The sequence below is a fragment of the Photinus pyralis genome, unplaced genomic scaffold (assembly GCF_008802855.1).
Source record: "Photinus pyralis isolate 1611_PpyrPB1 unplaced genomic scaffold, Ppyr1.3 Ppyr1.4_LG5, whole genome shotgun sequence".
Lineage (NCBI taxonomy): Eukaryota > Metazoa > Arthropoda > Insecta > Coleoptera > Lampyridae > Photinus > Photinus pyralis.
The window spans coordinates 579284-595105 of record NW_022170596.1 but is presented as its reverse complement, the minus strand read 5'-3'; the positions used below and the strand labels follow the sequence as shown (position 1 = coordinate 595105).

General features: G+C 35.5%; 1 protein-coding gene across 1 annotated transcript in view; it reads left to right on the top strand.

Moving 5' to 3' along the window:
- Positions 1–11431: 11431 nt before the first annotated feature.
- Positions 11432–15822, top strand: part of LOC116171710 (putative dipeptidase NECHADRAFT_87110) — a 64181-nt gene continuing 59790 nt past the window's right edge. Inside the window, exon 1 of the mRNA XM_031488687.1 lies at positions 11432–11577. The gene's annotated coding sequence lies outside the window, so the exon portion shown is untranslated. The remainder of the gene's footprint in view (positions 11578–15822) is intronic.

The following is a 15822-nucleotide window of genomic DNA, read 5'->3' as shown; positions in this document are numbered from 1 at the left end:
AAGTACGTGTTGACCCCTCGACGTACCAACCGCGAGTCTTCTCAAAAACGCGATCACTCAAAGTACGTGTCGACCCCTCGACGTACTAGCCGCGAGTCTCTTCTAAAACGATCCCCTTCTTCAGAATTGAAATGAAAAAACCACACCCAAATTACCATAAAACAAAAATGGCTCCCGCTAGAAATTCTCCCATTGGTTTAGATAAAGAAGACTTAACCCACTCTAACTTCGTCGTCAACCTCCAGGAACTGCTGACTAAACTGATCTCACGGTTTTCTGCTGATGACGTGAAAACTCCTTATCTCTTGACGGCTCGGTGCTACATCCGCTCCTATTCTCGGTCTAGACGGCGCCAAAGTTGATAAACGAACGACAAAAAACTCGCATTACTCATGATGACGTCAATCAGCTTTGCACTCTTCCCACGACGAAATTAAATCTGAGCGAAATTAAATCTATCGGACCATAGTCTTGAGCGAACCGAAATGCCCAAACACAAAATTTCTAACCGGAACAAATAATGAAATATACAGGGTGACCTTCACTATCATGACAAGAAATTTCGAAATTTTTAATGAAATTTGGCGCGAAATCAAACCACTCGTTACACGATAACCTTACCACCTTCTCAAGGGGGGCCATTTTTTCAAGAGACTTCCACTATGAGGGACAGTAATTCCTGGGGAGTTGCAGGATGTGTTGTTATTGCTCTCAGGTGTTCGACAATCTTGCATTCCCACTTTATCGGGTTCTTCTTCTCATGCAGCCACCGCTGCACCTGATGGTAAGTTCTAAATGAATGTTCTACCTGGTAGCTGCTGAAGTGGGGAGAAGCGCAGCCAACTTGAACAGTGAATGTATAGGATGCTTTGAAATAGCTTGCAAGTAACACTGGTAACGAAAATAAGCCAGATCTTCAGTGTTCTTTACTTCAAACATGATTTCATTTTTCCAGAAAATCGAAAAAATACGAAAAATGCCTACTTTTACACCTTCCGTAACTCTGGAATCGTTGACTTGAGCAAGATTATACACAAGACCATTTTTATTCACAATTTAATGTAGATTATTTTGGATATGGTACTTTTCTCGCCAAACCCCATATAGTTTTCTAAATATTTAAGAAAAACACCAAAAACTACTAATTTACCAACTGGTGTAACTTTTTACCAAACAATATGTGGACTGTATAGAACAATTTGCAGTTAATGGGAAACTTTAACTTTTGATGTTTAGGTTAAGCCGTTTTGTCGACTAATTGCACGGTACTATATTCTGAATTTTTAATTTTAAAATTTCCATATTAGGTACTGTTTCTTGTGAAATTTTTCTGTTTTGTGCTCTACTCACTAAACAATTCTTTTTGTAAGTCACAGTATTAATTTCACTACCACAGTATTGCGAGCTAAATTGTTTAGAACACAGCGCAGTGCAAAATTTGAAAATTTCAACGAACGTACCTACTCATAACCTATATAAAGTCGTTAAATCAATCAGCATATTTGTTAATTCTGCTAAAAAAAAAAAGAAGCAGTTCTTATATACTTTTTTACTTTTTTATATACTTTCCGTAGCTAACTAATTTTTATGGTGCAAATAAGGCATATGTATTTTATATGATTAATACACTCCATTAATATACGACCAATCAGCTAGGTGATTGTTTCAAATTCTAACCAATCAGATGATTTTTTATCTGATTAAATGCTAGGTAGCTTTTTACAGCGATAAAAATGCGTGTAGGAATACGTAAAATATGTAGTGGTTGTAAAATTTACTGTCTTTATTAATCTCCCTAAAATACACTCGACCTTGGTCAGGATAATTTTATTTTTAATTCACTCAAATTTTGTTGTCTTCTGGAAAAAACTCTCGATCAAAAGCATAATATTAATAAAATCGCTCCAGCTAAAACTGTCGCGATTTTATCACACTTTTGGTTTCGAGTTTTTTCCGTTGCAACAAAACTTTCGTGTAAAAATAAAATTATGCGAATAAAAATCAAGCTCTCGTGTATTTGCTCTCGATAAATTATATATACCTATGTACGTCACGTCGACTACTATCTAAAGGTGTTTTTTTAACAATACAGATTTACCAACATTCACACAATTGACGCGCCTGTCAACCCTTGATGTGACAAATAATTTACAACTTTTGCGCATTCATAAAGGATTTAAGTAAGTTTGTACCTGCATACCTCACCGTCAGTTTACTTCGAAATGAAGGGTTACAATCTTGCTACTTTATATACAAATTTTAGTATCTATTTTTATTGGAACTTTTTACTTTAAACAGAACGACCAATCCAAAAAGTAAAGGATTTCAAATTGAAATAATTTGATTATTATTTCCGACCTTAAGAGGGACAGATTTGCACATTCGGGTTTAAAAAAGGTAAAGAGTTTGACCATCCCAGATGCGGTGTCTGCCCGTTAGCACAATAGTTCGATAACGAATGGGCCGATTACGATGAAATGTTGTAGTTGGATCCTTTATCAAATTTGTAGATCGAACTTCGTGAATTGGTAATGTATCCCAAAAAATAAGTAAGGCCCTTTTGACATTGCGTAAGTTTTGAACCGAATGGCATAAAATTCAATATTCGTATAGCTTAAGCTATAGGTATAACACGCAATTCCAAAAATTGAGCCTAATCTATCAACATTCACAGTGCCCTTTTCGCATCGACGTGTAAATAAATATAGAAAACGAGCTCCTGGGTATGTCTACAGCATGTGCAAAACCAAATTTTGAACTTGGTGTTAGTTTTGCTTTTATTTAAAGTGTATATGTATGAAATTTCATTTAATTGCTTCCATAAATAAGAAAATTGGCACCACACATCATGCACAAAACCAAATTTTGAAACTGGCGTTAAATTTGCTTTTATTCCAAGTGGCTATGTATCAAATTTCTTTTAAATGCTTCCATAAATAAGAAAGTTTTCAATCCGGTTTGTAAATGGTCGAGATGCGATGGCGATTAAACTTTTGGAATTGCGTTTTATATGGCTAAAGCTATACACATATTGAATTTCATACAATTCGGTTCATAACTCACAGAGATGTCAAAAGTGCCTACTTTATTTTTTGGTCTACATTGCCAATTCACGAACTCCGATCTACAAATTTGATAAAGAATCCATCTACAGAATTTCATCGTAAACGGTCAATTCGTTATCGTTATCAAGATATCGTGCTAACGGACAGACGGACAGACACCGCAAAATTATAAACTCGATAGGATTTATAATTGCGCTAGGTTAACTTGAGCGCTAGGTCTACAAGAACAGAAAACATCAAAAAATTTTTACCCGAAAAAACAAAATGGTGGTACTAGGAAAAAATGCCCCCCGCACTATTGGGGGGTGGCGCTAGCTCTAAAATTTGTGGCGCTAGCTCTGACGAACACAGCGCTTGCTTTTGGAAATGATCGGACGCAATGGTGGTGCTAGCGTTAATATAGCACCCCCCGAAAGTCAAAGGCTTTTTTGTAAAATCTATAATGGCGCTAGCTGAACTCAAAGTGGCGCTAGCTGGCGCTAGGTCAGCCGAACACAAAACATCAAAATTTTACATGAAAAGACAAAATGGTGGTGCTAGGAAAAATTGCTCCCCTCACTATTGGGGGGTGGCGCTAGCTCTAAAATTTGTGGCGCTAGCTGGCGCTAGGTCTGGCGAACACAGCGCTTGCTTTTGGAAATGATCGGACGCAATGGTGGTGCTATCGTTAACATAGCACCCCCCGCTTTTCTGCAAAATCTATAATGGCGCTAGCTGAACTCAAAGTGGCGCTAGCCATAGCGATTCTAGCGCAATCTGTCTTTAGTCAAAAATTTGAAATGGTTGTGCTAAGTTAACGGAGCCGAAAAGGCGTGGTTTCCCTTTTAGTAGAGCATAAAATCCTCTGTCGATTAGGTGTATTAACTTTTGTTCTATCGCCACTCCACCCACTAAAACATTGCTTCAAAGGTGATTAACATTTTGCATTTGACAAAAATGCTTTTGGAGATGATTTGATTTCATCAAAATAACACTCAAAAGCCAAAAGGGAATTAAAACATTATTTAAATTTAATTCGTTTAATCGATCGCTTGCTGTGGGGTGTTTTTTATCTGGTCCTAAGCTCCATTCTTTCTTTTAGCTGATTTGATTGATCTGTGAATGGACAGTTTTGTGTTTAATCAAACCTTTTAATAACATGAAGATCTTATAGAGATTTTTCGTAGTATCAGCTTCCGGGCTTGCTTTCGCATATTTTATAATCAGAATTTTTATGTTAAACGTTTTCTCAGTACCTGAGTCTAATTGAGCTAGCTAGACTGGAGCATGTGAGTGCATTAGTGACCGTTGGCCATTCCACATAGCAATATATATTCAACTTAAAAATTTTAAAGAAAAACGAATGTTATTACTAAAAAAAATATTAAAAATTGTTTTTATTAAGAATATTCTAAAATGAGTATTGAAAATTATCAAACAATGATCACATTAATTCTTCAAATAAAAAGGATTCATTATCAATTTCATTTTTTCAGTGAACCCTTTCAAAGTATATAATTTGTTAACTTACTTCTTGTCAATCTTTCTTGACCCTGTAACAGAAGCATTCATTTGTTTCGATTTTTTTCGTTTCTCCCACAGAAATAAGTACAGTGTGAGTTTTAATTTGTATAAAAATGTCAAGGTTCTAGAGTATTTTCTCAGACAAATACTGTTCGTGTTAGTCTTCAAGTTTTGATCTGATTTATTAGAGTCAATGTAATATGCGTCATTTCCACACGTTGCTTTTCAATTAGCACTTTGTTCTTTTAACTTTGTTTTTGATGCCGCGCTACCGGAAATAGGTATAGGATTTCATTCTTTTTAACGATGATACGTTTCTTACTTTCCTGGGGGGAAACAATTAGGTACCATTTTTGATGTACACCAAAAATTCAAATTCAAATTAATTTCCGTTAACTCAAAATAATTCACGTAAATTTTGGTTAATTCGCGCTAATTCAGGTTAATTTACTTAATTCAAATTAACTGACGCTAATTCAAATTAATTCACTTTAATTCAAATTAATTCACCTTAATTCAAAATAATTCACGTAAATTCATATGCATTGTCTGTAATTCAAATTAATTCTGGAATTAATTATGGAATTCAGAAAGCAAATTAATTCCCTTTAATTCATATTAATTCACGTTCATTCAAAATAATTCACGTAAATTCTAACTAATTCACTCTAATTAATTTAATTAGTTTGCTTTAATTCAAATTGATTCGCGTTAATTAACATTAATTCACGTTAATATTTTTTATCATAAACGGGCTTAATAAATCCTTTTATTTAACCGTGCGCTCCTTCTACAAAAGTTGTTTTATAATGGGGGAGATTCTTTAGTGACACATTTTCGTAAAATTTAATTATTAGTTGAAGTAAACTAATTGTAATTTGTTTTGTTAAATTTAAATGTTAATTGAATTAATGATCTTCCACAATTAGTAACTCCTGGATGTTTTGATGACAGATAGATTCGGTGCGATCCCACTAGCTTTGCAGTAGTAAGGTAAGATAAAGAACTTCGTTTTGACTAAATAACTATTTACTAGATTAGCCAGAAATCAGCGATTATAGCTGAAAATGCGATATATCTAGAAAATAATTTACTTTCAAGCGACGAATAATGTATCTGACAATCTTGGAAGCCACTGACGATAGATCACATTCGTATCTGATTTGTGCCACTGACTGCTCTTCAATCTCCGTTATCGAGAATAAGGAAAAATCTTTATTTTGTCCTATCGTAGATCGATCTGTGCGAGCGACCCATGTTTTTCACGTAATAATAAATAGGATATATGCTCCCATTGTTTAATTCACGTTGATACAAATTATTTCGACTTAATTCAGATTAATTCACCTTACTTCTAATTATTGCACGTTAATACAAATTATTTCACGTTAATTCAAATTAACTCAGAGGGTTGTAGACCAAAAATTAAAAGTTCATACAGTTAATGAGTAAGAGTGTAAAGCGCTAGTATACGTTTCTTGAATTGCGAAAGTTTTGGAAAACAACAGGGATTGGTAAAACTAGAAACCTTAACCAATGGAAATTAATTAATAGCAGCCTTCATTAGCAATCCACCATTTTTTGGCGTGTTTAATTACCTAAAGATTGAGTGGGAATTAGTCTTCGGGGAGCTACCAGGCATTCGGGATTTGAGATTCAAGACGAATTCAAAGTCCCGAATAATAACAAATTTTCGCGAATTAGTTATCAAAAAGCGATTTTCCCAGCGCAATTATTTACGTAATTATCTGCAAAAAGAAAATTAATGCGATATCCGAATATAAAGCCATCTAAATAGAATTTTAAATCTGCATTTGTAAGTGAATTCTTTCGGCAAAATAATTAACCGGAAAGGACATTGACATACAAAGGATTATGTGAACTTGTAAACTGAACGGGAGGGTTACAAATTCGTTAGTAAAAAAAACGCGCTAAAAATCAATCTTAATGCAGTATAAACGTACAATTATACTACAATATTACATTTGTAATGTGTTAGTAGTCCACCAATGAAGATCTATAAATTTCACCAAGTTTACAGAATGTTCACACAGTCATCATAAGCGATAACTGCTTCATAAGGACGTGTACCAAACGGAATGATTTGCTAGCTAATATAAGGCATTTATCTAACGTCTTGATAAACAGCACCTCTTACTGTTTCAACCCGCCATCCTTCTCTAAAACAAACATTAATTTGTGGATTGACAGATTTTTAAGCAAGCTAATTTAAACTAATGTATCGAGTACATAAATTAACTCAAAATAAGTAAAAGGTGTCGTCTCTCACAGGAATTAGCATTGAGGATAAATATTTCGCTTCCATTATCTCCCGAACGCGACAAAAAGAGGCCAAAGTCGGATTTGTATTGAATTGTGTGAATGGAGCCCAAAGTATTGCCTACAGGTTTCAGAGCAGACATAATACAAAGATAAAAAGAATAAAATGTTACCGTGATTTGACGTAAAGTAAAGGGGAGTGATATAAAAAATGTTCTGTGGGAAAGCGAATAAATTGAGATTACTTTATTATTCTACTTTTATTGTGTGTAGTAAAAATATCCGCAGTGTTTGGAGAAAAATAAATTTAGGGCACGTGTCTACGCATTAATTGAAAGAAGCTACGCGTTGTGCGTAATGATTTAATTGGTAATTGTTCCATGCAACCGCAATGGCTAGAAAATTAAGTTAGAGATTAATAAAGACAGAAATTTCGTGTTCTTCCCCTTGATTAGCCATTCTAAAATGACATGTCAAGTATTCAAACTTCCAAATTTTCTGCAAAGCTCGCTATGAATAATTCAAATGTTTCGGATGATTCAAGTAATCAAAATTTTGTTATTATTCGTTTATGCTCCATTTGTTCTAATTATTGCTAATAATTGGAAATTGATGCTAAACACGTGATTGAATAACTCAAAATCACAATACCTTGCAATTGAAAAATCCTGCCCATACATAACTGAAATTTCTCAAATCATACTAAAATGTTGCCTGAATAATTATCAAAATATTTTTATACCAATAATTTGTGCTTCATTTGTGCTAATTAATTAATTGGACTTTTATTATGAACACGTCAATAAATAACTCAATGTGTTTTTGAGTGTGAGTAGGGGTAGTACACAGTCTCGTGCACAAAGTTTGCAGACTTAGAAGTCCCGTGCTCACGTAGAATGACTAACGATTTTTTTGTCAATTCGGTTCGAAGGACCATGTTCAATCTAGGTAGACTGAGTGGATTTGGGGTACACTGTAACGCTGTAGCTGTACTTTATTTACAATATTTACACGTTTATATACCAGTTTCCTTACGTATGTGCCTAGTGCCTACTTAATTGTTGTCCATCATTTCATAATATTTAACGTGAATTAATGTACTAACCTTGTACCCATGCAAACAATGCGTTCTTCCACTTAAATCCCACCGTATTGTTATTATAATCTAATTTATGCAAGAAGCTGCCTTTAATTATTTATTCAATAAACTTCTAGGTGCGCCACTTCACATATAATTTCATAATTGAATACAGTCAAATATTACAAATTGCACATAACAACAACTATAAACAAACTTTTGTCAACAACCCTTACAAAAAACTCAGACACAAACATACACTTAAAGACATTTACTCTCATCACAAATCTATCATCAAATATATCGCTGTGTAGCTACAGGGGGTGCGGTTTCTCTAGGTTAAAGCCCAAGCTGAGAGCGAGCCACCCTGTTCTTGAAAATTTACGTGTTGTTAACGTAATTCCGGTTTACGCACGGAAAAAGGCAGTAGGGACATCCTGTGTGTAAAATGTTTCAATTTATTTGATAGGAGCTGTACTGGGGGAATTTCTTGCATAGATACAGAAATGGAAAAATTTGTTGAGTTTGAAGTTTAGTTAATTATTGTAAAGTTAGTTAGTAACTGTTTAATTGATTGTTTAATTAAGTGACGAAAATGTAATCGAATTTAATGGGAATGTTTAAAGTTGGTCAGGTCTCATCGGAAAAAGTTAATTTATTCTTGATAACAATGCCAGGTGTGAGATAAGCAAGGTGTATATCAATAGGGGCGGCAAAGCAGTGTTTCGAGTCTCACCGGGAAACTGTGATATGGCACTGAGAAATGGAGGAGGTTGCTTTCTTAAATACCAAAAATGGGAATAAACTATGCTTTTTAACCTAAGGAAGTACGGCTGTTGTTTTCATGTCGAATGTAAAAGGTGTTTTTACGGTACCGAGGATGGGCGCGTTGAACCGTGTGGGGTAAAATTGTTTATCCCCCCCCCCTCCGCGAGGGAGCTGCCGTAAGATGTGAAAAACACGCGAAAAAATACCTTTTCCACTTTTCGAATTTTTTTCAATCCGCTTCGATCACCCCGAGAGGTAGGAGGAGGGGAGAAAGTTCGCCCTCGAGGCCGTTTTCGCACGTACGCTCGACTTTAAGTCGCGCGTTGCCCGTTCGATTGTACGAACGAATAGTGCAGCGGGCGAAGCGGAGCGCGTGTGAATTTTTCGAGAAAAAGTGCGCTTTTTGGGGGTAAAACGGATTTTCCCCCTGGAAAAATAGGAAACGTAGTTACGCGAAGGCTGAGGTGGCGAAACGCGCGCGGGTCGTCTAGACGCTTCCGACGCGCCGCTCGCCGAACACGCAACCCCCCCCCCCCGCCCTGCCCCGCGATTTAAATTATTCTACAGGTTTTTGTATTACTTAATGCCAATGTTTGTGTCAGATCAGAACCCAGTCGTGTCCTGAGAGGAATTTTAAAAAAGAGAAGAAAATAATGGTTATTTGAGCTAGCTAGGCTTTTTTGACTGCATACCATTACACACAGCATGAATTTTTGGCGCCCAACGTGGAGTCACAGTGACATCTCACTAACATATTATAAACAGTTATACAGGTATCAAAAACACTTAACCCACACAAGATTACTCTCCCAAACAAATCACATCTTACACTAACAAAAATTCTAACCCAAAGGACTCTTCCACCAACAGCCAGTACAGAATTTCTAAGTTTCGAACTATATTTAATGGACAAGGTAGTGCTCGCATATAAATACAGGTTTTAAACGTCTATATCTCACACAGTTTTTTGCCCTACAGAAAATTTAAGGTACCTAAGCAAAATGTTTGCAATTAAAAAAGCTACAAATGGATGCTGTATTTTTACGTATCTCGAGTTGTTTGCAGTTATTTTGAAGAGGAGGACCATTTTCAAAAAATTGCAGATATTGGTTTTTCAATTTTATCTCCAATTTTTTCAAATTTAGGTATTATGAACTGGTCCAACTTCTAAAATGTAATAATGATACATAAATAAAGAGAACTAAAAAAGAAGATAACGATTCATTTTAATTAGGGTAGTAATTAGGGGGTTGTTTCCACTGATTTTTTGCTAAAGAAATTAGGCATCGACCCTGTTTTCATCATAACTTGCTCAATTTTTATGCTAAAGACATTTTGTTTAAAAAAGAAAGATTTTTAGGTACTTTAAAAAAGATGCTATAAGTTTTTTTCGAAAAATGCTTTTATTTTCCCGTCATTTGACTTAGAAACTCTCTAATTTAGCGTTTGGCTTACAAAAAGTAACCTTTAACGAGTTTTGGCTCGGTTCGTAAATTGCCCCAACAGAAACAAAATTTCACAGCCGCGCTCTACCAGCTGATAGCCACAGCGCGTCTTTTGCGATAACAGAAAAGTTGTTTCTCACAGCAAATAAGTCTTCAATCCGTCACGACACCTTACAAAAGGACCCAATCCCAAACCTTCCTCCAACTACTTCCTTCTCGTTACTTTGTGATCCTGTCTCGTATAATAGACTCGGACTTTCCAGCAGTACGTGTTAAGGGCTTTAAACTCCATTTTACAACATGAAATCAAGTCCCTTTACGCTTAAAGCGGATACTTTTTCTAAGGTGATTCAAAATATTGCAGCGAATATTTCAGAAGTCCCGAGAAAACCGAGGAGATAAAGAACAAAGGTGGATGTGACGTAATCTTTCCGAGAAATATGACGTGTTTGTTCGAGAAGATTGTGAACCGTCCTTGAACACTAAAGAGCACCTTACAAAGATTGTTGTTTGCTATAGAAGCAAATGGGATTGTGTTTCGGGTTTAGTCCCGATTTCGACGCACTTTTGTTATGTTACAAATTATAAGTGATAAATAATAATTATTGTTCTAAATTAATCCATTTTAAGTCTGCTATAAATTTATTGTTAGTTAATTGCAAATCAATAAAAGCACGTAATTAAATTTACGTTATAATTTTTATAATAATTCTAATCATCGCTGTAAACGTTGTTAGAAATTCTTACCAATAGACAGCACTAGCATATTGATACAATTTGACCAGCATCGACTCGGGCGTTTTTATAAAATATTATCTAACTCGATGGAGGAGTACCCCTATACCATAATCCTTTAAAAAGTTTCCAATTATGCATTTATTTAAATATACAGTATGTTTATATTTCATGCTCTCTACTGATAAGATAAAAAGAAGGTTAAATTAGCAAAGATTTCAGAATTCTGGTCTTACCTGTTTCGTTTTTTTTTTTCATGTAGTATTTGGCACACACTGTGAAAACCGTTAAATTCTCATTTAAACACAAATCTTTTGGTTTCAACAAGCAATCCCGATTGTCAGTTATTTTCCTGTTCCGAAAGTATAAAAATATCGAAAGGTGTAAGATCTCCTGAAATCTTCTCTTTCTATTGACTTTATTAACTCTGCAACGAAATGCTCACAGAACATACAAATCGGTAACGTATCCGAAAGGAAATATATATTCGAACTTCTAACTAGAGACCAAACTGATGTTTTATATAAATTTGACTTATCGAGATCGTTTTACTTTCAGGAGGATCGCCTTCCACCAGCACCCGACGTAACTCGCCGCTTAGGATCTGTCACCCCCCTGGGAAAACCCAGCATAGGAACACCTCCTTATTGTAGAACGGCTTCAGGCACAACAAACAGCTCGAGCACTAATTCGGCGTCCTCTAGTGAGTACTAACTTTGGATTATTTTAGAAAGCGTAATTTGCACAGTTACGTAAAGTATACCTTAAACGAATTTTAGTAACTTAATTTTATCTGTCCGTTGTTCGGGGTTGGTCGTTTACGACTAAGAATCCGAAATGCGTCTTGAATATGCAATTTGTGATATAATAAGAGCGTTTTCTTATTAATAATTACGACTGAAAGTGACAAATACGAGCTCTGAAGACAGCAAATTGTAATAATTGTTCGCAAACGCCTCCCGACGAAAATCGTTCACAGTTGCGGAGTAAATTTCCTAATTCTTAAACACTTTAGGAGTTGGTGCAATTAAAGTTTAATAATGAATTAGCACTTCTGCTACAAACCACGGCATTACTTACAATTCCTTAATTATGCATATTAATATAAAATGCAGAAAATTGTCAGGGATTCTGCACTGAAGGACACAAAACTAAATCAATTTATGCTTCTGCTTCGGTTCGGTTGCAAATTATCCCTGAAAATATCGGCAAACTTAATATAATAAGTTCCGCTTCTCATTAAGAATTCAGTGCGTAAACGTGCACCTTTTAAAACTTCTTTAATATTCAGAGAATATTCATGCAACGTGCTGCGAAGTTTTACACCAAAGATAAAAAATATACAATCGTCGAGGCGAATACACACAAAGAATTTTTTCAGGCGAAAGTCAAGCAGCTTTATTCGATGCACATCCACCACGTTGTTTATTTAAATATTAAACATGCTTTGCATTTGTCAAAAGTTGCCAATTCGCCTTTTCTACCGTTTCCAAATTGATTCGAGTGCTATTTGTATGCTGCGCGACCATGTCAATTTATAAGTACTTTGCGTTAAAATTGGCGAGAAATATTGTATTTGAATAAGAACTAAAAGTGACGTTCAAGTATTTGTCAGAAAATGGTTTCGCGTGTATTAGGAGCAAGTAGATCTGAAAGAATTTACTAAAAACGCAGCTCTGAAAAAGGCGCTTGCTCAACTTTTCTGAGTTTACAAAAGTTGTCGATGTACACATAAAAGAACTCGTTGCGATTGCTCCTTTTATGGTACAATAATTTGGGAAAGTTTGTGGTTCTCTGTAAAACAACCTCAAATCGATGGATTCCTTCTGACAACAAAAACCATAACAGTATTTTTTATCACACTCTCTTATTCGAACAATGGCACTCTGATCGTCTGAATTTGGAAAAGCGATACGAAAAGGTAAACGTTTTACAATTAACATCGTAAATAAATACAATAACTATAGAGACATTTAATGGCCAAATTTGAAAGAAGTAATTGAGGATAGCAGTCGCGCGTAGGGTAGTGGAGGCCATGCTCTACTACGGCACTGAGAGTCTATGGCTTAAAGCATTGAATAAACACTTTTATTCAATGCTTGAATACACATTATGGCGGAAAATCTGTCTACTTAGGTATAAAAGAAAATTAATAACAAGTGAAAAGGTTTGCGGCCTAAGGCGAGTCCCCTGAGCGCATTTCCATGCATTAATCAGACCATAGCTATATGCGCAATGTTTTTCTTTACGATTAGCGAGACATCTATGATTAAAATTTCAAAGAAATATCTCCATAACTAAGAAAGTTGAGTTTAGCACATGCGCATTAATGCTATATGCGATATATTTGTTTTTACTAGAAGCGTCTATAGTTAAAATTTTAAACAGAGATCTTCATAAGTAAAAAAAAGGTGGGATATTGTAGTATTGCAATTTGATTTTTACTATGTACGATGTGTTTGTCTTTGCTAATGACATTTGTAGATTTCGGTTTTTACTACTTCCTCTCTTAGATCTTTAAACCTTTTTTAAATGTTCCAAATATTTTATATAGATAATATTTAAATAAAATCAATTGATATTTATTATAAAATGGATTGGGGTTTGTCAAATTTCTTGGAGTTCTTTAAAGTTTACTTGTTACTCCTCTGGTGAGTTTAAAAAAAATATATATATTCTGCATCTATACATATATTCTACATCTTTACAGGCCTAGAAAGCATTGGGCTTGTTGGATTATCTGTATTTACTTCCTCCTGTCCATGGCTGCTTCTTCCCAATTGCGGATTCCGATTTCTTTTGAGTTTGCTACAACTGCGTCTATCTACTTCCTTTTCGGCCTCACTCTTCTCTTACTTCTCTTCACTCCGTGCTACATGACTTGTCTTATTGCTCTTTCGTCTTCTAGCCTCCTTATTGGGCTCAGGACTCTAGTCCATCGCCTCTTCAGTCGCTCTTCTTTCTCATATATCTCCTACTTTCTTGCCTTTAAATATTCTTCTCAGCACTTTCCTTCCCCATATTTCCAGCTTTTTGTTGCTTTGCCAAGAGAACACACTTCACTCCCGTACGTTACTGTTGACCAAATGTTGTTTTATAGAGTCTGATCTTGGCATTTCGGGATACACTATTTTACTCGAAAATTCGCAATAAGGATCCCACACTTATACATACTATTCTTCCGTTTATTTCCTTTTCGTCCCCCCTCCCATGTTTGATAAACTCATTCCTAAATAGATAAAGTCTTCCACACCTTCTTTTTCATGCAGGTTTTCGTCCTCCGATCTGAATAATATAAATCTCTACACTCTTCTGTCCTCTTTATTTCTTGCACTCCCATATACCCTGTCTTCTCCATGTTGATTCTTAGACCATACTCCTTTGCAACTTTTTCCAATTTCCTTTTTCCTATTTGGTGTGTATGATGGTACAATAAACTTCCGTTTGTGTGGGACTCGCATGTCCTTACGACTTGCTCTTATCAAGTGATTCATTTCATTCTTCACTTTGTCTTCTGTGGAAGTTTCCTTTTGATTCCGTCCTTCCCCTTGATTTTCTCGTTCTTCCCGTTGGTGTTCTGCCATGGCTGGTTCCTTATCGTTGTCCCCTAATAGTATTTCTCTAAAGTATTCCACCCATCTGCTCAAACATTCTTTTATGGCGCCCACCAGGTTTCCTTCTTTGTCTCTGCAGAATAGAGGTTTAGCTTTTTTGCTTATTTTACTTTTTTTTTGCTTCTTGGTGAAAATTCCTAATGTCCTTATTGATAACGTTTTCCTCCAATTTTTCTACTTCTTCCATTCTCTTCCTCTTTTTGGATGGAACAAAAACAAATTCGAAGGTACAATAATCCCAAAAAAACAAAAGACTATTTCTTAGCCAAATTGAAGAATACACCTGCTGGCCAGCTAATTAAATTTATCTTACTCAAAAATATAAAAAATATAAACAAATCTAAATTATTAATTAAACCGTTCATTAATACGCACGATTAAGTTTATTCACCCATAACTCGAATAAAATGGAGGAAATAAAGGTCAAAGTCTGTACCTTATCGTCCCGGAATGTCGCCCACGTTGATTTGGCCTGAATATTTATCTTTGGGTTCGATGTCCCGCCACGCACGCCTCTACTAATATGATTTCACATCGTTTTTTTAGAGTACATGATTTTGAAGAGTCACTCAAACTTATCGGTGTTCGCCCAAATAATCCAATGACCCATATGAATAAAAAGAAGCATATGCTTATACTTGCAAAATTCAAAGTAAATACTCATAAGTGCTCCTTCACATTGGGCTACTCGGCAGCTCTGCACTGCGTCCCGTCCCATGGCTAAGCTGCTAAGTCGCCCAGTGTGAGGGGGCACTTACGAGTAATTACTTTGAATTTTGCAAGTATAAGCAAATGCTTCTTTTTATTCATATGGACCATTGTCTGCTTTATAAACAAAACGCGAGCTTATTATAAACAAACCGCAACGAAAAACAATACCACACTCTGCAATCTTTAAAAGAATGCGCTACTTATTTGGATATCCATTACCGAATGAAAAATTTCCGCTTTATATTGAAATTGTGATCTTAATGATTCGTGCAACTTTGCCTACAATGCACGATCTTGTCTTCTTTACAATTTCGCCATTGATATTTTTAGTACCCGTACTGATATTATAACTTTAATTGTTAATTTGGTATTTTATTATTGCTGTGCGCTCTTTCACAATCTTCTCTTTATTAGTTGGCCCTCAACACAAAAATGGACCGCCGTTTTAACAATTCTAAGCACCGCTTCTTACAAGCGAATCTATCCTTCCTCTCATTCAGAGCTCGACTCTGTCTATCTTTCTTCCGCGCACTTCACCGGCCGGCTGTCTTCGTCTCTACACAACTTTGCGTCCTTTGACCCAATATAGTCTCATGATAAAAAGATCCAAAGACCTTAAAAAT